Raw genomic sequence first — 24,733 nt, forward strand, 5'->3', positions numbered from 1 at the left:
CCAAACTGTGTGTATGTGCATTGGCACAGTATTTGGAGAATGAAGTTCACATTTGATGTTTGGTTTAATAGTATACGGCAGGACAGGGACACGTACTGATGCCTCTAGGGAAGTCCTGGCTTTGGTTAACTGTAATTAGCTAATGTGCACCCCCCCACACACTACTTAATACATACGGAAATGAGGACAAGCACCTTTGCCTTGGTGTAATTAAAACTAGAATGATGTCAGCAGCAAGTTCAAAAAGGGATTTCTATTTGTTTTATCACCAAAAGGTGGCGTCCTACCCCCATGCCCTTTATTTAACACCACACACACACACACACACACACACACACACACACACACACACACCACAAAATCTTCCTTGCTTTGAAAAGACATTTCCAGTTGATTATTGATAAAGAAATTAAAAACCCTGTGAGCATAAATATGACAGTGTTGAAAATGGACAGTTTCTTAAGCCATCCTGAAGTGTCCCTGTAATGTAAACCAAATGGATGTGGGGTTCTCCAATAAGCCTGCACATCATACAGTATCATATCCCAACTCAGTGCTGTATATCATGGGACTTACAGCCAGCATTCCCTTTTGTCTTTAAAACATGCTTCCAATCTGTCTGTAGCCTCTTCTTGTAAGTGAAGGTTGAATTAAAGAAAGTTAAAATTCAGACCAAGATCTGGGTCTGACCAGCTAAGGATTTCATTGTTGGTATAGTTATAACAGGAAAAAAAATAGAAAAACAACACAAAACATAGCTGAACCTGATAAAGAAGATCACAGTAGGAATTGTTCTTTATGGACTATGCACAGAGATGTCATGTTTAAATAAGGTGCTGTTTCCCAGAGTTACAATTATACAACCAACTACATACCATAAATAAGTTATATTTGGCAGGATCATCATAGAAATTAAAAATGTTTTTCCTCCAAGGACTGGCTACACTGTAGATTCTTACTTAATTCTACGTGAACTCCAGATATGGAGTTTTCCAGTGATGTCCGAGGTTTTGTGAGATGATCAACCAACAGACAGAAACCTTCATATCAGAGCCCAGGCCGTAGCAAACATTCAATCAATAGTAGATATTATTGCTATCTGCAGTGGCCTGTGAGAGGCGCAGCAGCAGGAACTTACTTTGTGCATTATGAAGTACTCACTAGATGGTCTGGAATATTATAGAATAATTATTAATGTCCTTTTACAGGGCCTAAAATATATTTCATGTATGTAGTTTCTAGCATAAAAATGGGATGACTGATCTTGTTTGCCAGGCACTGAGTATTTTACAGCATGAATTCTGCCTGGCTATTTACCTTAGCATGCACTACCTTTCTCTGGCTTTATTCTGCAACACCAGTGAATGGTTTTGTTGTTAATTATTTTACTTTCTAAACATGACATAAATTTAAATGATAGTCTCACATTCTCATTTCAATTTAGATATAAACTCTGCAAATGAACATTTAATAATATTTGTCGAAAAACATTATCCAAGAGAATCTATTATAATCTATTCAGGGTATTATACATCCGTGCTAGTCTGAAGACGCGAAGGCAGCAGGCACGCCCCAGCTCCCTTAGTGCTTTGGGGGAAACCATAGGGTGACTTTCAGAATATTCTCATAAAGAATTAGCCCAGTAGACATACTAGACAGCCAGTAGAAGGAAACCCTGACTTGGGAGTTTGGCAGCCTCTGGGATAATGGGCATGAATAATTTTTGCTCACTAGAACTGCAGAGGTCTTGTATTGGTGTTGGAAACGCCAATAAACAAACAAACAGCTTCCCCGTTTATGTTGATAAAAGTGCTTTTTGTCTTAAGTATTTTTATTTATATTTCAAAAAATATTTCATCTGGGCCCCTTGGGTACTTATATACATACTCAAAGAAACTTCAGAACAGCAAAAGGGAAAAAAAAAAATCTCACCTTCCCAAAGAATTGCACAAAGCCTTTTTTTCTCACGTGACTGATGTTCTTGAGAGCAGATAATTTGTGTTAAACAAGTGATTGACATGGTACCCCCCGGGTGTTTTCTTAAGAGGAACTGTGGAGAAAACAGTTCTCCTTTGCAGCCACTTTTGCCCTAAACCCCACAGTGGACCTGGCGACAGGGATAACATTCCTGCAGGGGCTGACAAGGCCTGAGGGAGCAAGTTCTTGCTCCCACACCACTCTCTCCCGAATCCGCGATGCAGGGGAAAATCCCCCTGGCTGGAGGGGTTTCTGTTTCCTTGCAATCAGGGGTTTGTCCTTCAGCTGAACTTTCACCTTCCGAACTCGCCTTCTTTCATTGGACAAAGTGCAGAAAGAAAGGGGAGAGACCGAGGGAGGACCCGGGAGTAGGCGCCGGGCTGGAACGCCGCCCCTGCCGCCCTTCGCTCCAACTGTCACCCAGGCGAAGCACTTTCACTTTTAACTGGAGGAAACTCTATCCCCATAGCCGGTCCTCTTCCCTCCTGGGTTTCTTAGCTCAGACCCCAGCGAATCGCCTCGGCTTTCCCCTCTGCGTCCTTAGTTGCTGCCACTCTTCCTCTCCATTTCCCAGGGTCTGAAATGGGCCCCTCTCCTCCTGGACCCCTCCAGCCCAGGCCCCTCATTTCCCAGCTTTTCTTATTTAGGATCCTTTTGCCTAGGAACTGTTGTGGCGTTCTCTTCCCGGGTCTTGGGGCTCTGCCTTCTTCTCCTCTTCCCCTCCCCACGTCCCTCACTTGGCAATTGCGATCCCCCCCCTCCCCGCGAGCTCTGTTGTTTACCCAGCAGGTGGATGTGACGTCAGGGACGCACAACAGCAAAAAATAACAACATCTCCCTCCGCGACGCGATGGCCTCTCTTGCGCGCCTTATTTATTTATTTGTTCCGGGATGCGGGGGGAAGGGAGCAGGCGACCCAAGAGCGCCGCATCCGGGTGCAGGTCGCGCTCGACGGGTCTCGGGGGCTTGGAGAGCGCGGCCGGCGGGGCGAGGGGCCGGGGCGGGCTGGGGGTGCCTCGCGGCCGGCGGCGCTGGCGCGGCTCCGGAACGAGTCCCGAGCGGAGGAATCTATTGTTATTTATTGTGTGGCAGCTGCACGCTGTGCTCGCGGCCCGGCCCTCGCCCGCGAGTGCGTGTGTGTGCGCGCGTGTGCGTGTGTGAGCGGGGGGCGCGCGCGGGCGGGAGTGGGCGCGCGCGGGGAAAGGCCCCGAAAACACCTTAGTTTGCACCGAGAGACCATTTGCCGCGGGTGAGTTCGTATTTTTCCATTTCTGCTCCACTTTTTTCCCCCCAAGCCGCCTCCTGCCTTGTTTCCGCCACTTTAAACAACAACAACAATCAGCACAAAAAAAAAAAAAAAAAAAAAAAAAAAAAAAAAAAAAAAAGAAAGAAAGAAAAGAAAAAAGAAAAAGAAAAAAAAAAAAAAGAAAAAAAAAATCCTGCTTTTCATCTCCAGGCTCCACGTGCATCTCCCCCAACCCTCTATCTTCGACTCGCTCGGAGTCGGGGCCCAGGCTCTGCGTGGGTGGGGGCCGCGCGCGGGCGCCGGGCTGGAGGAAGCGCGGGAGGCTCCCGCACCCTTGGGTCCATTTGCATAAGTCACTCTGGGTGCGGTGGTGGCCTCACAGACCAACTCGACCCCCCCCCTCGGCCCCTCGCGCCTCTCTCTGCGCTCGCTCGAGCGGCTCACGTAGAGCGATCAATAAGCCCAGGCCGCCTGTCGCAACTTTGAGTGCCCAGTGTCAGCGTTTGGTGGCCGCCTGGTGCGGGGACCGGGACCCGGCCGCGGTAGGCGAGGGCGTGTGGCATCATCTCCTGAGCTCAAAGTTTGAACTTGGAGCAAACTTTTCCCCTTTATCCAAGGATGCGTGCCCCTTCCGTGCCCCCCGAGCTGCCCCACAAACGCTGGAGGGCTGAGCAGGGACGCCTGCGCCCTAGGCCCGGTGTGTGGCGACATCCCTACAGCCACGCGTGTTTTGGTCCGAACTCAGCGGTGTGGACGCTGTCTAGCTAACCCTTGAAAGCCTGGAAAACTCATACACACACCCGCGCACCCCCTGCCAGACACGCACCCCACGCGCGTTCGGTCCCCGCTTGTCAGAGACAGAGCCCGCGCCAGCCGTAGCAAGATCGCGAGTGGGCTTGGGGACAGGGCGCACCGCGAGAACCCTCGGCGCTCGTACTCTCGACACCCCTGCCACCACACACTTTCGCTTCTGACCCCTGCGCCTCTTAAGCTCAGGGATCTGCTCTACGACACGCGCGTGCCACCGCGCCCCTCCGGCCCTGTCCCGGCCACCGATGGCTCTCCGTTTCTCGCCTGCGCGCAGCTTTCCTTCCGTGCTCTCGGTACTCCGTTCCTGTCCCTCGGAGTCGTCTCTCTGGAGCCGACCAGACGAGGCGCGCGCGCTTCGGGTGGGGACCGAGGCGGTGGCGGCGGCGGCGGCGCCGGGAGCCGAGGAGTTTGCCAGCTGCCTCTGGGTCGTGGTCATCTGCTGCCTCCGCCTCCTCGCGCCCCCGCCTCCCCTTCTCTCCCCCCTACACCCTGCTGCGCTCGGAAACTTTGATTCCGTGTCCCCCTCCCCACCTGTTGTGAGCTCCGCCTCAGTCCCCGGAGACTGGCGGTGACACACACGGGCGCCAGGGAGCTCCGCGCCCAGAAACAAAGTCTCATGCCCCCCCCAACCCAGTGTTTGCTTGGAAATTGCAGCCTGCAGCACCCCCATTCCCGCGCAGCTCCCGCCCCCTGGGAGCCTAAGGACTAAATAAACAGTTGTAACTCCAAACCTTGCGCCTGCCACCGCAGCCCTATCCCACCCCTTTCCCCAGTCCTGCCCCTCCTTTTTTGTTGTTGCAACTTTGTAAGATCCCGGGAAGGTGCTGAGACTAAGGCTCAAGCCCGGCTCTGGGTTTCCCGATTCCTGCCGGGAGCCCCCCGCGGCGCATCCTCTTTCCCTGTCCCTTGGATCTCGGGGGTCCTCTCCTTCCCTCTGCCCCCTCTTATCTCTGCTCCTGGCCCCCTCCGCCTAATCACCTCGTCCCCTTCGAGCCCCCCACCATACAACCTTCACGGAAGGAAGACTTGGTGAGGGTCGCCCTGGTCTCTTGTCGATCGCAGACCCCGAAACTTTGCCCCAGGAGGACGGCGCTCGGCAGGCGAGGGGCAGCGGCGGCGGCGCGGAGAAGCGTGGAGCTGCCGGCGCCTCCTCCCGGGACTCGGTGGGTAAGTCGAGGCGGCTGTGGCAGGCGCGCGGGTGCAGGGGGTGGGGGGCGAGGAAGCCAGGACGCTGTACCAGCCAGCCTGGGCCACCAGAGATCCTCGACCAGGCGCGGGGAGCAAGGAATGTGTCCATCGGCTGGTAGGTAGGTGCAAGCAAATACGGGACCTGCTTTCTCCCTTTTTCTCTCACTTTCCTCCCTGAGTCCGAAAATCTGGAGATCAAAGTTAGCGTGCAATGTGAAGTGTAAAATATGGTGACATCCCTCGCTCTACTTCTCAACCCGCTCCCCCCCCCCCTTATAACTATTAATTATTTCCAAGCCATTGTGTCCAATACCCTAGCTGGGCTGATTTCAAAGTGTATTGATTTAGGCTAGGCTCATCCTACGCTTTCATCTTAATTTATTTTCTTATGGGTTGACTAGAGGACCCAAAATGAAACTTGTTTCTTCCTTTTTCCTTCCACCCCATCCCCAGTCCCTTCATCTGGGTGCTTTAAGTAGAATAATGAAATTAATGAACATTTCATTGGGTTTCATGAGCTTTTCCCAGCTCACTGCCGAAGGCCCAGGGCTGCTCTCACGGCAAGCTCCAGGTATTTTCCGAGTTCTGATTTCTTATTTTGTCTCTGCTCTTCAAGCAAGAAGGCTGAAGGAACATTTAAGATTCCGGTTGAGGAGTCTGCCCGTTGAAACCCTTGCACTTCATCTTCCTTGGGCCATAGCCTGGAAGAACTTGCAAAATATTAGAATTGAGAAAAACCCAAGGATATTAAGATATTTATTTTCTGTTTCTGAAAATGTATTGGAGGACCCCAAATTCTTGCCTTTTTTTTATTGCACTTTTCACTTTTCTTTCTTTTTTTTTTTTTTCATAGCGAGAAGAGAATCAGTTTTGGGACTGGCTTGATGAGGATTTAAGAGAGCTAGTAAGACTTGAGATGGTTTCTATTCAGGGTTGTCTTGCTGGCTGGAGGCAGCAGAGTCCTTGCTAATTTCTAGCTCAGATCATTTTCAGGAATTAGAGTTTTGATTCTGAAGTGCATATCTCTTTAGAATCAGGAAAAAGAAAAAGAAAACGAGGCTCAGATTTTTTAAGGGGGGGTGGGTTTGCCCTCTTTTCTTTGAAATGTCTTATAATTAAAGAGCATTAAAAGTATAAATAAAATTCAAACACCATTCAAAAAGTGTCAACTAAAATCTTAGTGGTGGGGGAGGTTTAGCATCTTGCTAGTGGCTACAATACCCTCACTCCCCCCATTTTGTATAAGAGAGGGGGAAATTTCACTTTTTTTTTGAAAAGTAAAGTAAACAGCCTCCAACTGCTGAACCTTGACAACCCAAATTAAGGAAGCAGGGGAGATCAAACAGGGCTGCTGCTGGGTTGTTGTCAGGAACTGCTATGAGGGAGAACCCAGTTAGGCTATATGTTCACTTATGCAGAAATGGACCATTGCAAATGCTTATCTTTATTGTGCAAGGGAAGCCTCACTTGGAAGGAAATGCCCAGCCCTGGGCTGCTTTTGAGTTCCTATGGATGCTGAATTACTAAAGAAGTTACTATTTTGTAACACATTTCTCTTTTAGGAGAACACACCCTAAAAGGTATCCAAAGAATATTAAGTCATCTGAATTCTGTCTTACTTGTTAACCAGAATCTCACCGTGGAATTCTTTTTCCCCAACATTAGACTCCCACGCCAGTTAGATAACATTTTCTCACATCCAGTTTAGAAGATTTGCTTTCTCAGGGAGCCAGAGTTTTATATGTGAGGGTTTAAATTTGCTGTTGTAGTTAAAAACAAAAAAAAAAGAAACCCAAGTGATAAAGCCCAGTTTTGGAACATAAAAAGAGAGAACCTTCTCTAGATTGCACATGACCTCCTGTTTGTTTTGTTTTTTTATATTGACATTCAGTATGACCAGCTGCTACTTTATTCAGTTTCTTTGTAAGTTGGCCTCTGGTTGTCTAGGAAATTTTAACTATTTCATTTTTAAGGAAAGTAGTAACAGTAATTTCTTCAGCATTCTATTTTCACAGGTTTATCAAAGTAATACCAAGGAAACATCAATTATTCAAAGTAACTGTGTCAAAGGAAGGTGATTACATTGTGGGAGATGTCCTCAAGTACTGTTTATATTTAAATTCTGAAGTGTAAACTGTGTAACACTTTTTTTCCAGTTACAAACTATCTCTAAATTATATGTCATCTTTAATTAAGTAGAACAAAGTATGAAATAGGACAAGTAAACATAATGAAATAGGACAAGTAAACACATACAAAAGAATAAAAATCATTGTCACTTAAGGCTTGTATTTTTAATTAACTAGTGCCTGTCATATAGTGACTGCTTTGTTGTTTTTTTTTTTTTATAAGCTAGAGTTTCATAACCATGGTACACAATATGTTTCAAAGTCTGACGCTTTTATTGGGTCTACCCTTATTGTATAATTAAGCAGTGTGGGTTAAACATACACATGGATGCTGTTAGGCAATTTTCTGCAACATACCATGTTTTTAAAAAGCTGTAAATATTTTCTAGTTAAATCCTGTGTACCAACAATAGCAGAAGTTAATTGAATTAATATTGGGCCTAAGCATTTTTACTTTTCCTGTGACTCAGGTTTTCCTTGCTTATTCCCAGACCCCTGACTTTGTACATTTGCCTTCTCAGGCTCTGGAAGGGTGTTGTGTTTGCAGCAGTTGTTGAGATGAACAGAAGACCTGGGCTATTTCCTAAACAAATACCTTTTACTCCAGCATGACCAGTACCAGAATTAGGAAAGAGAAGGGAGGGGCTAGCACATTTGACAGCCTTTAGAACCCAGCTTCCTCTTTGCAGCCATTCCTAAGACACATTTCTGTTTAGTTTTCATTAAACTCAAACTTAATTTTGTACCATGATCTTTCCACCTCTGTCTCTCTATCTCTGTCTCTTGCTCACCCTCTGCACCCCCCTACATCCCCCCTCCCGTATATTCTGACAAATTTAGGTGCTAGAGGTCTGATCCCATTTCAGTGTCTATATCGAGAGTATTTACAGGGAATAGCCAGAGCTTTACCTATTAAAAATGATTTTAGGCACACATTAATCAAATTTCAGTACAGAAAATAGTATAAATTTTGTTTATGATTTGGTTACTTTAAGGTACTTACATTAAAGAAACTCATTTAACCCGAGTGCAGAACATTAAGAAGGGAGGGAAGCCCTGCAAAGGCCTCCAGCTGCCCTTTGCTCTCCCGCTAATCTTAAATTACTACATTTTAATTGCAACTGCAAGGCATGGAATATGGGCTGTTTCTCCAGGTTTCAGAAAGGGTTTCCAGAGCTCAGCTTCGTTTACACAGGTGGTATTTTTATTTAAAACAATTTTTTTCCTGAGTACCTTTTTCTTTTTTATCCTATTAGATATCATACGCCTTCTATATGTTTCAGTCACAGGCCATTTTTGCTAAGTAAGCAATAGTAGCCATTGTCTTAAAACATGTTTTAAAATCTAGGCTATAAATAACAACTAAGCAGAGAATTGGTTATGTAAAGCAGATAAATCCAAGAAAGCATTTGATGACTGAACAGGTGAATTCTATACATTGAGATTTTGTATATGCATTTATTATTTGTGGGTTTTTTTTTTTTTTTTTTTTTTGACTGCAATAAATCCCACCAAGTGATCAAACACCGAGCCTGTGAGAACAGCCAGCCAGAAAGGTTTGCACCTTTTCCCAAATGACCCTTCTCAGCCACAGGCCAGGCATGGTACGAAAAGAGACATCTTCAGCTGAATTTTGAAAATTATTTCTTGTCTGATACTTGGATGAATTAAAGTTAGGGATGCCAAAACCTGGTGCAGCAGCAGTGTGTGGGATGACATGACTTCTTTAAATAGGGGCAAACCTGGCCAAATTAGGATGCCTTCTGCACGCCAGTGAACCCTTCTTCTATAGGGGATTCTTTATCTCAGTGCGCATGTGACTACAGGGTTAATGAGATGTAATGCAGATTTGGCTTTTGTCCCCAACCTGAGAAATAAATGTAAGGAACAGTTGATGTGAAGAAATGCTTTGCTTTTGGTCCCTCCAATGATGCTCTTGCTCTGTGGGCTCCAGGCTTGTGTTCTGCAGAGAGGAAATCCGTAGAGGTCAAGTATATGGCAGTTAGGAAAGACAATTAGTCAGTTTTCTTTGTTTCTTTAGCAAATTATTCTTATTAATTACTGTCAGTTTGTGGGAAGGCAGTTTTCAAACCTCGTGTAAAAGGCAGTTCCCATTCGTGAGAGAGGGCTGGAGGCTGTGTGTGTTTCTCCACTTTTCCTCACATGAGGTATGCAGGCCAGGTTAGCGTGAAGACATCTGTCCCAGGCTTTTTTCTTTATGCAGCCGTGGCACTGGTTTGTAACAGATGCTTTGGCTCTGGAACACAACAGGTGCTTCTTGGGTGGTTAGCATGTGCTTCTGAAAGTTAGAAGACGATGTCTTAGGCAGCCGGGAGAAGAAAGACCTGCATGTGAGGACACGGCCTGGAACCTGAACAGGTGCATGTCCCTTTGCCTCTCTGAGCTCCCAGTCCTTCTGTTTCCCCAAAGCACTGGTGTGGCACCGGGGGGGTGGGGGGGCTGTTTTCACCGTGTGAGGTTTTCTGAGAGGCTGTAGTCATGTAAGGCTCTGGGCTGAGTGCAGAGGACGCTGGGGACTTTCTGGTGGCTTGATCTTGCTCTTCCAGGACACCCAGTTGTGGGGTTAAATTAGTCTCCTCAATCCCAGTACTTAAAGTAACTAAATCGTAAACAAAATTTATATTAGACCCTGACAACTAATAATCTATTTAAATTACATTAAAGTATCTGGGAAAAATTTTAATTAAAGACCGAAGTACTGTCAAGCCCTGTAAATATCCTGACAGGTCTACTCAAACGGAACTGATACTGTGAAATATTTACATATGTCTGGTGTGTTCGGTGCATCTCAGTGGTTCCTGTCCTGAGCTAATTGCACTTTCTTTCCAAATCACATTTTTAATAAAATCTTTTTATTTAATGAAATAATGAATATACACACAATCATGTTCCAGAGTTCTGTTTACTACTCCGGTCTTCCCTTGCAGAATCCTTCTGTGATGGGTGTATTCTCTCATATTGCTGTTAAATCAGTAGCTGAGTTGGAGGGGCCACTGACTGGATAATGTATCCTTCTGTTTGAAGATGTTAAAGGCTAGCTTGGCTTTCAGAGGATCCAATGAGAAGATGAGGGTCCGCTTAGGGTCACTGTTTATATTTTAGAGTAGATTCTCTTTATTTAAAACTGGGATTGTCTCCTGAATTTTGTATTTGGATACATGCTTATTTATTATGAGTGGCATTTGGTCAGGTTCTCTGATTTTTACTAATCTTGTGCTTTGCCTGATGGCTAGAATACTGGGCTCTGTAGCGTGAATTCCCAGTGTCTTTCTCTCATCCATACATTTCAGCATTCCTTTGCTTTCTTTCAGTGAGTTAGGTGATGGAGGGCCATCCTCTGAGCCCAGTAATTCAGCCATGGGCTTGTTTACAGTTTCAAGTTAGGGAGTGAAGTGTGTGGAGGAGTAGTGTTGTCAGTTTGCTAGAGCCCTGCCTTTCCTGAGCAATGTGAGCAGAGGGGTCCAGGTAGATGCTCTTAGGGGTGGAAGGAGGTTGCAGGGAGTCTTACGAGGATTTTGTTTGTTTCAAGACAGGATTTTACTGTGTAGCCTTGCTTCTTCTGGAACTCCCTCTATAGACCAGGCTGACCTCGAACTCAGATCTGCCTGCTTCTGCCTCCCAAGTGTTGAGCACTAGCATTAAAGGTGTGCACCACCACAGCCCAAGGCAGCCAGCAAGTCTCTATTCACTACACTGTGGTGTGTGTGTGTGTGTGTGTGTGTGTGTGTGTGTGTGTGTGTGTGTGTGTGACAGAGAGGTGGGGGGAAAGAGGGAGAGTATAAGTTTGAATATGAGAATGCATATAGTTATTATATACATATAATAACTATATATAGGATAGTTATTAAAGTACAAATTCTTGAATCAGAACTCGGAGTGTGCATGTGCATCAGTGTGTATGAGACAGGAGGAGGCCGGGTACGCTGTTCTGTCTGCTGCTTTCTGCCTTATTTCCTTACCATAGGTTTCTTTCTGATCTTGGAGTTGGCTCTTTTTCAGGTAGGCTGCCTGGCTAGTGAGCGTCGTTCCCTTTCACAGTGCTAGGGTTTCGGGTGCATGCAGCCGTTCCCGGCTTTTACCTGGGTACTGGATTTAAACTAAGGTGCTCCTGCTTATGGAGCAAGCACTCTTACCTACTGGCTATCTGCCCAGCACTTGAATCAGAATTATTGACGACTAATAAGTAGAGTACATTTATAACATTTCTGATGTAGTTCAGATGCCTACAAATAGAGACCCATGGTCCTAGGTGATTGCCGTCACTGGAGGCAGGCAGCAAAACCTATCCTGCTGAATGTTACTAACCATTTTTGTTTGGAAGCTGGTCCTGTGTTGTTTGTATTTAGAGTGAAGACTAATTGTTTTTGACCAAACATGAGCTCTCAACAGAGTTTTTGGTTCAAACACAGATGTGGTTACACAGCTCCTGGCCTTTTACATCTGGGATGGGACCAGGCTCTGTGCTTGAGGAAAACACCATCCACAGTTTGATGTTCATAAGAGAAGGAGAGGAGAAAGCTGACTGACAACCTCAGTGCTGTGTGCTCAGAGTTCAGGCACCCCTCCGGAGGATTTGCATTGCTTGGCCACTGTAAAACTTAACAAAGGCGGACAACCTTCCTTTTCAGAGTCAATCACAGAAGGAAACATTACTTGGAGATACACAGGCTACTTAAGAGCCTCAGAGTTCAACCAAGTGGAAGGAACATTGTAGACTATCATTTCTTTCTACTAAGTGTCTGATCTTTCCCTTCCTGATTTGTCTCCCTCCATATTTCCTGGGTGATGTGGTCACCTTCTAACTGATAGTTGCCACCAAATGGCATTCTGGGATTTCCTCTCTACTCTTCATTATTCAAGTTTGGTTTCAAGATCTAAACTGTCTATTTCTTAGGTTAACCTGCTGGCACAGTTATTTTGAGTTCCTTAAGCATGTTGGGAGATTCTCTGTGTATGTGATGGGACACTCACAGATATTGATGGAAAGAGCCTAGCCAAGGATACCACAGAAATACAGAAACAAATCATACCAAGAATGCCTTCTTCAAGATTATGAGATAAGGGGAGATCCTGCTAAGGAGGCCGGTTCAGGTGCTTAGATCTTCAGCTGTAGCTCTCCTTACTCAGCTCTGATAGATACCTAAGTGAAAGTTGTCCTGACATTGGGGTATGGGTAGGGTCTGTGTTTGTACTGGACCTTTTGAAGTCACCCAGACTTCTCTTAACTGTTTTGTAATTTGCATTTTAATTCTGGTGTGGCCTCATTTTAGTAATAGCTGAAAGCTGTTTTTACTGTTTGGGTCTTTCCATTTAGGTTGGTGCTGGGGTCTGGTGCTCTTTGGGATAATTAGGTGACACAAAGTTCATCCGCCTCTGTTTATGCACTTAAAATTCTCCAGTAGATTAAACTACAGCACTGGAAATCTCAGCTCGATGGTAACTGAGGTGTCTTGCTTGTTGAAAGGATGTTAATCATTTCATTAAGAAAGATTAAGTAATTAACTGATATTTCATCAGGGAATCACTAGCAGTCTCCCCTTTTAGTGATGTATTCTAGTGATTTTTTTAAAATAGGAAGTTGACTGTATTTAATTACATGGAGAACAGGTTGTTGAACATTGTAAAGTAGGGGACACAGCACTTTGAGACACGGTCACTGTCCATGTATGATGCAGAGAAGTTGGGCGAAAACCTGTATTAAAATAGTTTCTTGTCTCTGGTATGCCTCTAGATTTGTTTGTTTTGTGTGTCTTCTGTGTTGAAGAAAGGTTCTGCTGTCTAAATGTGTGGTCTTTCCTAAATAATGGCCTTTGTAGCAGCAGGATGCATGCTAACAGTAAATGTGAGGCTCTCACCTGGGCTCAGTGTACCAGGAGCAAGTTCTGTTCCTCACTGTGGACAGGAGTGGGGGTTGGGGGTAAGAAAAGAAATTGGAGGGGTTGGGAGGGAGGGCTGCTTTTTCCACCACCTCTCTGTCTAAGTTAACTCCAGCGCAGTTTCTAAACATTCCGGGGACCTGGATGGGAGGGTCCTCCCCACCAGGCAGTTCTTCCTTCTCTAAACCCCGCCCCCACCATGTTCTGATGTCACACAGAAGGGCCGCTGGCATCCATAGCAACTGAACATTGAACAGATCCCAGAGGAGCCCTCTCAGTTCAGAGTTCCCTTTTTGTTTTGTTTTGCTTCGGAAACAGGACAGTTACTTTTACTAAATATAGAAACTTTCTGTGGTGGAGATGGCTGTCCCATAGTATAGTAATGCTGGTAGAGAATTCCTTAAGCATGAGCTAATAAGTGATTTGGAAAGTCTTGGACGTGGATTTGGTTTGGGGACACAGGGCTTTAGGGTCTCTGCAGAGTGCAGAGTTGCTGCCCCCATCCATCATCAGTGAGGACTTTAGAGGAAAGTACTGGAAAGACCTTTGCCTTAAAAGCTAGGAGCTTGTATTTTTAAATTTGGGTTATGGAATATGTAAGGCACCAAAGGAACAAAGAATATTTATTTGGAGCATTGTGTGTCTGTGGGCCAGCTTTGAAACACACAGTGGTTTGGTAAAAAGACTGTTGGCCTCACCTGTCCTCAGCCCTTCAGAGGAGGGACATCTTTCTCAGTTGGCAGGTTTTGCTCCCTGTGTGTGTGAGTGTGTGTTTAATATATAAGTATACATTCCTCATAAGAGGATCTTAGTTCATGTGCAAAGGTTCATATTATAGTACTTTACTATATGTATTCTTTGGCAACCTGGTTTTTAAAAAAAGTATTCAGTATAGCTAGTGAAATTCATCCATATGGGTGCGTATAGCAGTAGCTAATTTCCCTTTTCCTTTCTTTAGCTATGCATGTTTTTCCTGCATATATGTGCACCATGTGTATGCAGAAATCAGATGGGAGGGCATAAGACTGTGTCAGATCCCTTGGGACTAGAGTGACGAAGGTCCTGAGCCCTCATGTGAGCGCTAGGAATGGAGCCCGGGTCCTCTGCAAGAGCAACAAATGTTCTTCCCCCAGGACAGCTTTCCAGCTCCTGATTCTCCTTTTTCCATGTGACCCATTTGTAGTGTTGAATTTTAACAGAAAACATACTTTTGACATTTGAACCCCAAACCTAGCAGTATAAAATTCAGGCTAACTGCAAAGCCTCCTGTTCTTTTACTTGCTTATTTTCGTGAACTTTTAGAGGAAAATAACCTTAAATAATTCCAACCATTTATTAGAGGGGTTGATTAAAAATAATCTTCCAAGTGGCTGGTCTTTTCTGTTAAGGGGGTTGGGGGATCGGCATTCATTTGAAGAAGCCTGTCCATTTCCCCATTATCATTTAAAGAGTTGGCTTAGAACTTAAGAGCTGCATATGCAGGGTAGTCAGTTAAAGAGTGATGTTTAATTAACAGGCTCTTTATACAGCTGTATCCTTGGAATGGTGTAGCACCTTGTTCTTCAGTGGAGAAAGTGAATTCTGCATAATTTAAAGGGCTGGCATTTTGATGGTAAGAAAGCCATATAAATAAAGAAATGCTTAGATGGAAATCAGAACATGTTTTTAAAATAGTGTGCGTGTCTACTTTCAGCTCTGTTACCAAACTTGCTGCAGAAAGCTGGAGTTGAGGCTCCATGATTATGCTAATGATCACAAGAATCGATGGTGCGAGGCAGGATGTCATCAGCGGTATAATCGGGGAAAGTTACCAGGGTGGGTTTTTTTTTTTTTTTTGTCATTAAGTATTAGTGATAAATAATGCACTGTTCATTCTGAGTAGATAGAACATATTTAATTCTGATGCACAGAGTTTCAATTTCATCAGGCTCATTGCAGAGTAAAATGATAATCTTTGGTAATTTGAGAGGAAAAGAGAAAAGGCGTTTGTGTCAGCAGGACTAACAGAGGCCATCTCGAAATGTTTACCTTGACAAGCCAGAGAGGGCTGGGAAAACTTACAATTTTTTTTTTCCTGGACAACTTGGTTATTTGCGCTGACATTTTATTAGAGTATCAGGTACTCAGTAAATAGCACAAACGGCTGGAGATGTTAAACAAAGCAGTCTGAAGGTAGCTAATGTTTCTCTGCAGAAGGGAGGAGAATCTAACAGAAGGGCATGTTCAACGGGGATGGTAGAACTTGTTAGCCATTAAACAACAGGTTTAATTTACACAAAAGGTGGCTTGCTCGTAGAAAAGGAGGTTGGTTGTACTTGGTTGTGATTTTTCAGTGAGGAGTTAGCTGAACTGGTACCCTGTCATCTTTAGACCTTCTGGGAAGCAGTGACCCTCCTTCCAGTGTGACTAAGGATTTCTGGTGAAGCCTCTGTAGCAGACACTTGCGTCTCTGTGAATGGGAGTCAGCGCTTGTGTTGTTGATGCCTGGTTGGGTGTACTGAGGGACCAGAGGAAAATGGAGCGCACTGAGCTGTGTTTTACAGGCTGGAAGAACCAGGGATTGAGAGATCCCAGAGAGTCTGTGGGAGCCTATTTGGAGGACACTTCTTCCAGGGATTCATTATAATAGATTGTCAGAGAGCACAGTCCCACCCTGGCCTGGGCCACTGAGTCTTGCCTTTCCTTGCTTCTGTCCCTGTATGGGGCCCAGGCTGGCTCTGTCCAGGTCTGCCATCTGCTCTTCCAGCAGTGGTCTTCCCTGGGGTAAGGCGGGCCAACTGGGTCAGCCATTGTGATCTGGCAGATATCCACTGGGAGCTAAGATCAGCCAGGCTCATTTTTATGTGTGTTCAAAGCCAGGATTTTTAACTTGGTGAAAAGCTGTGGAATTTATCTCCCAAAGCGTCGCCCAGACTCTGCCTTTCCTTTCTCCAACTGCCTGAGTGCAGAGACGATTGCTTAATGCTCCTAATTATGCGATCTCGTAGTATCTTCCAACACCTGTGTGCAGTGCAGATCCTGGGTGGTCACAGAGCCTGGCTCTGGCAACTTCTTCTCTCCTGGATTGGGGAAATCCCAGGGGGCCTGACCGTGCTTCCACGTGTGAGCAGAGAATCAAAAAGGGTGACCTTTTCTTTTGACCTTGAACTTGAGCTCTGAACTGTGGGTTAGGGCTACTCTTACAATAAGTAAGTCAGAAATGATGTCTTTAAACTATGTGTAGCTTGTCATATCCATTATCTATATACATATCTTTAAAAGTATTTTCTCTCTCTCTTCCTTTGCCAAGTGAGCATTAAAGTTTTGTATTGGAATGAGGAGGCAAGTGGGAGCCAGTTTGTTTTTGAGCCATGTAGTGTTAATGGGGGAGTTTGCTGGGCTTCTGTCATCCTGGTATCAGAGATGGGGGTGGGGGACTTCTCAGCTCTTCAGAGGGCCTCACAAATGCTTCAAGCCAGTTTCACCTTTGTCCCAAGGAGACTGGCATCTAAAGAGGGTATATGACATCGGTGTATAAATTCACACGTATGTATGGGAAATGTGTTTGCGTGTCATGGACAGATGGATACATTTTTGGAAAGTGACAGGGTATTTTACAGGGTTTGCCAGTTAATCTAGGATCCCCAGGGATCCCCCTATCTCCACCTTTCCAGTGCTAGATTACAAGCACCTACCATCATGGCTAGCTTTTTACATAGGTGCTGTATAGGCCCTCATGCTTTCATGGCGGGCCCCCCTGAACCATCTGCCCCACCCATTAGACTTCTCACCGTAACAAAGGGTGCTGCTGGCATTGTGCCCAGGCCCATGGACAAGCTGGGCAAGAGCTACATCTCTAGCCCAGGGACATTTTCTTATATTATAATGTATCCTATATAATTGTTAATGACGACTTTGTCCTTCAGTACATATATTTATACATCACTTTCTTCTTTTTGAGATCAGTATCATGAAGGGCAGATATTCTCTGCTGTTTGACTGGTGTGTCGATAGGAGTCCTGAGATGTATAGAGAAGGCCTTTAGAGCCACGTTGATGGAAGGCAGGGGCCCGATTGCGTGTAACATAGTGTGAAGTATCAGGGAGTGACTTCATAGACTATTCACATGGTCACATCTCCCAAGGTTAAACATGGGTGTGTGACACTGATACATGCCATTCAGTCTTTCAGTGGCACCTGTGCCTTCTTTTTTCTATGTTCTTTGGGCAGTATCATGTTAGCTTGCAGGTTGGAACATGGATTTGGGGTGAGATGAAAAACAATTGTTTGGTCTTTTCTCTCCATATCAACTTTGGAGAATCAGGCACTTAGGTTTCAGAGTGCCAGTAGCCTATGAAACAAGTTCCTCTAAGGATATAGAAAGTTTGAGTTCGTGAGCCCTTGAAACTTTCAGTAAAGACACAGAAAGTGAGGTAGACCAGGGACATGCCGCAGAGTCAGAGACAGGTAGTTGGTAGCTTTGCTCACAAAACCACCATACCCAATGCTGGGCCTTCTCTGAAATACAATGGCTTTTGAGGCTTCGAATCTGCCCGTGTGCTCTCCTGCCTTTCTGTCTTCCCTCTAGCCCTCCCCTGGGATCTCAACTTTGACTACCTTCTGTCCCCATTAGCTTTCACTCTGTCACCTGCCCTGGCCTTCATTCCCGAAGGAGGTTTCTGGATGTTAAATTGGATTTCAGCCTCAGGAAAGAGCCAACATCCCTTGTCTTATTCCAATGTGTGAACTTGTGAACATGCAGAGAGAGCACCTCTGCTTCGAGGAATTAATTATTTATGCTCTGGAATGGTTGGCCCAAGACTTGCAGAAGCCAGCCTGTATGCTTGAGGGTGCATGTGCTCTAGTGGCCAGTAGGGGCGCACTGCCCTGGATGAAGTGAACCCTTACGGGGTTCAAGTCTTGAGTTGGAAGCCGAGAATTGGTTTTTAATTAATTAATTAGCTATTACTGAAACTTAATACTATTAATTGCATTACCTTGATTCTCTTCTATAATTGGTTCCAATTCTCTGTGTCTTAGATTCTGGCTTCCTGAGTGAGTAGTTACTGTTTGAGTTTCAAGGGGTTTCATGAGTTTGGTCTTAGTGGCAGGGCCAGTGGCTGGTGTCAGCCAGCAAAAGGTGCATGTGAGCAGCTAGGCAAAGCCTTTATCAAAGTATCAGCCCATGCAAACACTGCGTTTTGGTGGTTGGGTGTTGATAATAGTTACGCTTCCAATGACCTGAGTTCACATTTTATGACAAAGCACTGCAGTTCACATCTTTCTTTCCCTGTGGTTGTTTGATCATGAGAGCCGACAAAAGGAATTTTTCTTTTCTTTTATAAACATTTATTTCTTTTTATGTATGTGAGTATACTGTAGCTATCTTCAAACACACCAGAAGAGGGCATCAGATCCCATTACAGATGGTAGTGAGCCACCATGTGTTTGCTGGGAATTGAACTCAGGATCTCTGGAAGCACAGTTAATTCTCTTAACCACTGAACCATCTCCCCAGCCCGACAAAAGGAATTCTTACCCCTTTGAACATTCTTCCTTTCTTCCAGCTGTGCCTACATTTCCTCCGAGGAAGGGATTGATGCTTCTTCTGGTGCTCTTACTATCTAGAGTCAAGGGGAAGGGCTGTAGAGAGTTCCTGTAGAACACCCAGAGGCCAAGCTGGAGTGGATGTTTCATGACTCTGTGGCCTTCAGTGATTGCAGGGAGGGAAATTGGTATCACTCATGTTGTGACTTATAGGAAGATATGCTTTCAGAACCAACTGAGGTCTGGAGTGTTTCCTACAAAGAACAAGGGGTGACTTTATCAGCCCAGGGTGTGCTAATAGGAGAAAAGGAAGCACAAATCAGCCACCCCTGTGGTCCCTTAAAGAGGGGTGGGTCTGGGGCATGAGAACCTTCTTTAAGAGTATTTTTTTTATTTCCATTGGATGTCCATTGTATACCATCTTCATAATCACTATGGCAACTGCTAATGCTACTGTGCCAAAGTTAGACAACCTTTGGGTTTCTCACTGGTTTTGGATTTGAATTATATTATTTTTCTGTAGGCACATGTGTGGAACCTAGGGGCCAACCGAGAGCGTTGCTCTTCAGGTGCAGTCACCTTACTGTTTAGAGATAATTCTCTCATTGGCCTAGAGTCTGCTGAGTAGGTAGGCTGGCTGGCCAGTGAGCCCTACAGACCTAGGAAGTCTCTGCCTTCCAGAGCATACAGTCATGCCTGACTTCTCACAGAGATGCTGGAGATCCATCTGATGTCTTCATGCTCACCAGATGATCAGTTTCCTGGCTGAAGTCATTGCTCAGTCATCGGTCAGTTTTCACCTCTTACTTCCATTCCTTAGCGATGATGTAAAACATAGAGTGGGGTTAAGGGATTTTATTTACCATTGTGGAAGTAAAATATGTGTATACATGTATTTATTCAGCCATTTACTTGTTTATAAGTTCCGTATATATTTACCTTTTCATCCATTGGCTCGCAGTTAATATTGGGCCAGCAAATATTCCTCTCTGACCACCAGCTGCCCCAGCTTGCTTTGGGATAACCTCAGATGTTTTGATACAAATATTACTTGGATGCCCAAAACCAGTGTCATTATTCACAGGAATCTTTGTCAACAATCTTACCTCATTCATCTTTAGTCTTTGGTTTACTAAATATATGACCCCCTAGAATCATACAAGTCTTCTTTATGGTAGTTCTGATTTCTGAATCACACAGCCCTTGTTTACAGTTGACTACCTAAAATCTAGGAGGTTAGTATACAGAGAGTGAGCTGGCGCCCTTTTCTAGCCTGGGTACTTAATTAAGATCTGACAGATTGATTTTTCCATTAGGCCAGAAGGCAGGTTTTGCCTTGATTTGAATTTCTTATTAAGAGTCTGTTTAGCCCCGCCCCCTCCCCCCACTAAATACGTATAGTTAGCAAGACTCCTTGAGAGAATAAATTGTATACAGCAAATTGCTTAAAAATCAGATATCCCTGTAGTGAGTTCCTAATGAGGAAGGTACTGATGGGCAGTTACAGTTGCCTTAGCACTCGCGGAGTGCCCAGGGTCCCTGTGCAGTGTTTGTTTGGGGAATGCTGACTTGTGGTGAGAAGAACATGAACTCTCATTTTCTCACCCTTCACTACATCAGGGACAGGGTGACAGAGCATTGATATCAGCAGACCTGACTCCTTGTTAAAGTGTTGGTTTTCTCTCCATTCGTCTGTCTAACTCCCATCTCTTCAGAAAGGAAGAAAGTCATTGCCCCAAAGGATTGTTAGCATTCACAGTGAAATTTAAATTCCCAGTTCAGTTGATTAGAACGAACCCAAGCTCTGCTCAAGCTGTTTCATTCTTGTTGCACAAAGTTGGGTTAAGGCTGAGGGCCCAGAACCTGGGGCCTTGGCTGGCGTGTAATCGAGTCCTGATCCCACCTGTCCTCAGCCAGTCACACTCCAGTGCTGTGGTGAAGGGCGGCAGCCTGGGTGTGGGCACTGGGCTGAAGAGTTAGTTAATACTTGTTGTGGCTTTTCATTTTCATTTCTCCGTTGCATTCCCTGTTCGCTAACTGCACATGTATAATCGCATGATATGGTGGTGCATTGCTCTCTTGTCAGCAATCGGGAGGCTGAGGCAGGTGAATTTCTGTGAGTTTGAGTCCCACCTGGGCTGTGTTCCAAGAGTTTCATGTCAGCCTGGCTTACAGTGTGAAGCTCCTTCTCTGAAAAAACAAACCAACAAAACCCTTTGGAGGCAGAGGCAGGTGGATCTCTGTGAGTTTGAGGTCATCCTGGTCTACATAGAGAGTTCCAGAACAACCAGGGTTACATAGAGAAACCCGATCTTGAAAGGAAAACAAAGAGAACAAAACAAAACAAAACAAAACCAAAACCAAAACAACAAAACACCCCCCAAAACCCCCAAAAACATAACAAAACAAAAAAACTCCAAAAAACAAAAACCAAAGAAAACCCTAAAATAACCACCAACAGGGAACCATAAGCAGTCATAATCTAACAGATTCCATTTGTTCTGTGGACTAAATTAGTTCTTCAAAGCCCATCAGTGTCCCATGTTGGCTCTTAGAATATTTATTATGTTTGCATCTTTTCTCGCTACAAGTTGTATGAAGCAGGCAAGACTCAGAAGAATTTTGCAAGGATGATCAAAAAATGGAATACAATACCACCTCGTTCCCAAGGTAGTGGTCCTGAAGACGTAAGCTCATTGTCTTGCTTTGGGTTGGCTTGTTTTAGCTGAGCCTCTGCTTTAGGCTAAGCTTCTCACATCTGGATTTGCTGGGTGCCTTTGCAGAGAACAGGAAGTGAAAACTTAGGTGGCCCAAGGGAGCCTCATTCCAATGGTGCCAAGCAGGTATGTGCCACCAGCATTATCACCTTACCAGGAATCTGGCATGCTGGGCATTCCCACGTGCCGGGAGAGTGGTAGAGGAAGAGCCACACCACTGGTTGGCACAGCACCAGGCTCCTTGGAAGGTGTGGGTGGCAAACTCTGGCTCTGGGAGCAGATGATAGGAACACAAAACTGTACCTGTCCAGGGGCCCCTAGAATGTCACACTATTGTTGAAGATCCTTGGCTGTGTGCAGAAAAGGAGCATTCGGTTAGAGCTGAAAGGTCTCAGAGCTTGAGACTCCATTACACATTTCCTCATTCAGACCTGAGGCTTGGAAATTGGACTTTCTGAACGTTTGCGTGCTCCTCCAGTCGACTAGGGTGTATCTAGAAAGGTGCTGTCTTTCCGGTTTACTCTGGTCTTTGTCACAGATTTCAGGAAAGCCCATGGTCGTCCTGTCTGCAGAAGAGTTAAAGTCCCTCTGTTCTTGGCCTAGTTCTGGTGACCTCTTGGACATGGAGTACATTGAATAAAGTTTGCATAGCTTAACTCATTTTCTCTGGGAGGGTCCTCTCTAACTCTAGCAACATGGATGTGTGTGGAGTGTCCATCCATTTCCTGCCTTTGCTGAAGACCATCTCAGTCCATGAAGCAGCAAGAGACCTGGCAGAGCTTGGTCCTTCTGATTGCTCACTGGTTGTGCACATACATAGATGTATACACACACACACACACACACACACACACACACACACAACTTGCCTTGTATGACCAGACAGGCTCCTTCATTCATATATCTAACCTCACCAGGTTAGTCCTGATTTATCTAGAAGCCTACTTCACCAAGGACACTACTCATGCTTCCTGTTGTCTCCAAGGAGTGACTGGGAGGGCATGGTTCTTCCGTCCTGATCATGTAACTGTGAGGTTAGTAAGCTGCAGGTTAGCTACAGAGCTGAGTGTGAAAAACCCAGACTTCATTTTCTGGACCAGACAGAGTGGGATTAAGTCTTGTTTAGTAGTTGGTATTTACGTGACCTTGGGTAGGTTTCTCTGCACCCTGTTTACTGGCATAATGTGACAGTGTGGGCAGGGCCCAGCCTGGCCCAGCCTCAGCCTTTGGGCACAGGCGAATATAGTTCTCTGTGACTGTGCCTGGAAGCAGCAGGTTCACTGTGCATGGACGAGTCCTGCTCCACACATACTGCCTCAGATTCTGAGGCTGAAGGTCGGGTTTTGACCCCCAGCCTTACCCCTCACAGACCACATGACTTCTTGTTACACATTTCTGTGCCTCATTTTCCTTACCCACAAAATGCTACGTTTGTGTTGAGTACATGTGGCCGGTGGTGAGAGTTAGTGAAGCGAAGGTGTGTAGCACACTTAGCACAAAGCAGAGGGCGTAGAACGCGGCGAGCCCTGGGCCCATCACAGGGCTTCCTGTGGTTGCCAGGGTGGTGTCCACAGTGAGGCCAGAGCAGCCATCTAGTAGACTCTAGTGGAATGCTTTCAGATCCTGCTGTGGCTTCCCAGCTTAGGGGGCAGAAGTCCAAGGCAGAGCCTTGTTTGCAGTCTCGGTTCTACACCCAGGGTCTCATCGCTCTTCACATTTGACTACTCTCTTTTGCCTCGGAGTGGGACACACAGACGTGGTTCGCAGCAGTGGACAGCAGCAGCCCTGGCTCTGCAAGGAGAAATGTCTGCTTGCTCACTGCACCACTGACGAAGTTTCTTCCTTCTTTACCCCGTCCAAGAAAAGAAGCGGAAGTGGAAATGCGGCCTTGGCATGGACAATGAAGGAACAACACAGAGGGATGTCCTGGGAGTAATGGTGACAAAGTCCGGTGGGCATGGATGCTGTCTGGGGTCACATACAGTCCCTCTCACCTTTGGGTCACCTGTGCTAAGGTGCCTGTGCATGTGGATCTATGCACAGGACTGAGCCCTGCATACTTAGGGTAAAGTTTAATTTATAAATGAGGCTCAGCAAGAAATGAACAGTAATAGCTTAGTACAGCGTGCTATGATAAAATGACATGAGTGTCTCATTAAAAAGCCTGCTTAGGAATTTCAGTCTGTACCTGATCTCAAATAATGGAAAACCAGGATGCTAGAGACCCCAGGTTAAGGGTTCCCGGGATACCACTTAGCCTCTTTCCTCTTCTCCCATCTTCTCACACCTAGGCAACCATTTGACACACTTTTCATTCTATATCTTGTTTATTCTGGATACTGCCTGTGAATGGAGTTATCTGTGTGGCCTTGCATGTCTGTGTGATGTTCTCAGTGCTTATCCATGTTGTAGCATGAGTCAGTACTCCATCCTTCTTTATGGCTGAGCACCATCCCATTGTATCCATTGGCTGTGCTTTTCATCCATGTGTTGATAGACGCTTGACCTGTCTTCCACTTCTGGCTTTTACAAGTAAGGCTACTGTGAGCATTCATGCATGGGCTCTTGTGTTAACATATGTTCAGTTCTCTTGGCTACATACCTAAGTGGAATTGCTGGGATATGGTACCTGCTGCATTTGAGGAGCCTCCCACCTGCCTGTTCTCCATTCCCACAGCAACGTGGAGGATCCAGCTTCTCACTGTTCTCACTGCCTTTACCCAGGAGTGTGATTCACCACTGTGCATTGGAATCTGGGATGATTGGAATGACTTGCTTTGATGACCATTCCTGCTTCTGTACACATTATGACAGTTCCATACCAGCTCACTGTCTGTGGAATTCCAACATACACAGGTTATGGTGACCGTGGCCATTGCAGCCATCAAGGGCAGTGTTGGACATTTGCTCTTATGTAGTGACTTTCTTTCCAGGTATGAGGTGATCACCATCTTGGAGTAGAGATTACCTTGAACCTGTTGCTATGACAACTAGTGGAGCAGACACAATTTTGCCACATTATCTAGAGCAGTGGTTCTCAACCCTCCTAATGTTTTGACCCTTTAATATGATTTCTCATGTTGTGGTGACTCTCCCCCCCCACAACCATAATCATTATTTTCATTGCTACTTCATAACTATAATTTTGCTACTGTTATGAATCATAATGTAATTATCTTTTAATGTAAACGCACGATGGTCTTAGGCAACCCCTGTGAAAGGGTTGTTTGATTCAAGAAAGGT

At 45.4% G+C, this 24,733-nt stretch overlaps 1 protein-coding gene across 1 annotated transcript in view; it reads left to right on the forward strand.

The window, feature by feature from the left end:
• Window positions 1–2,834: 2,834 nt before the first annotated feature.
• Window positions 2,835–24,733, forward strand: part of LOC308418898 (forkhead box protein P1-like) — a gene marked incomplete at its 3' end in the record, with an annotated part of 351,221 nt that continues 329,322 nt past the window's right edge. The window contains exons 1-2 of the mRNA XM_080914431.1: window positions 2,835–3,226; window positions 5,096–5,200. The remainder of the gene's footprint in view (window positions 3,227–5,095; window positions 5,201–24,733) is intronic.

Source organism: Micromys minutus (genome assembly GCF_963924665.1).
Source record: "Micromys minutus genome assembly, chromosome: 3".
NCBI lineage: Eukaryota > Metazoa > Chordata > Mammalia > Rodentia > Muridae > Micromys > Micromys minutus.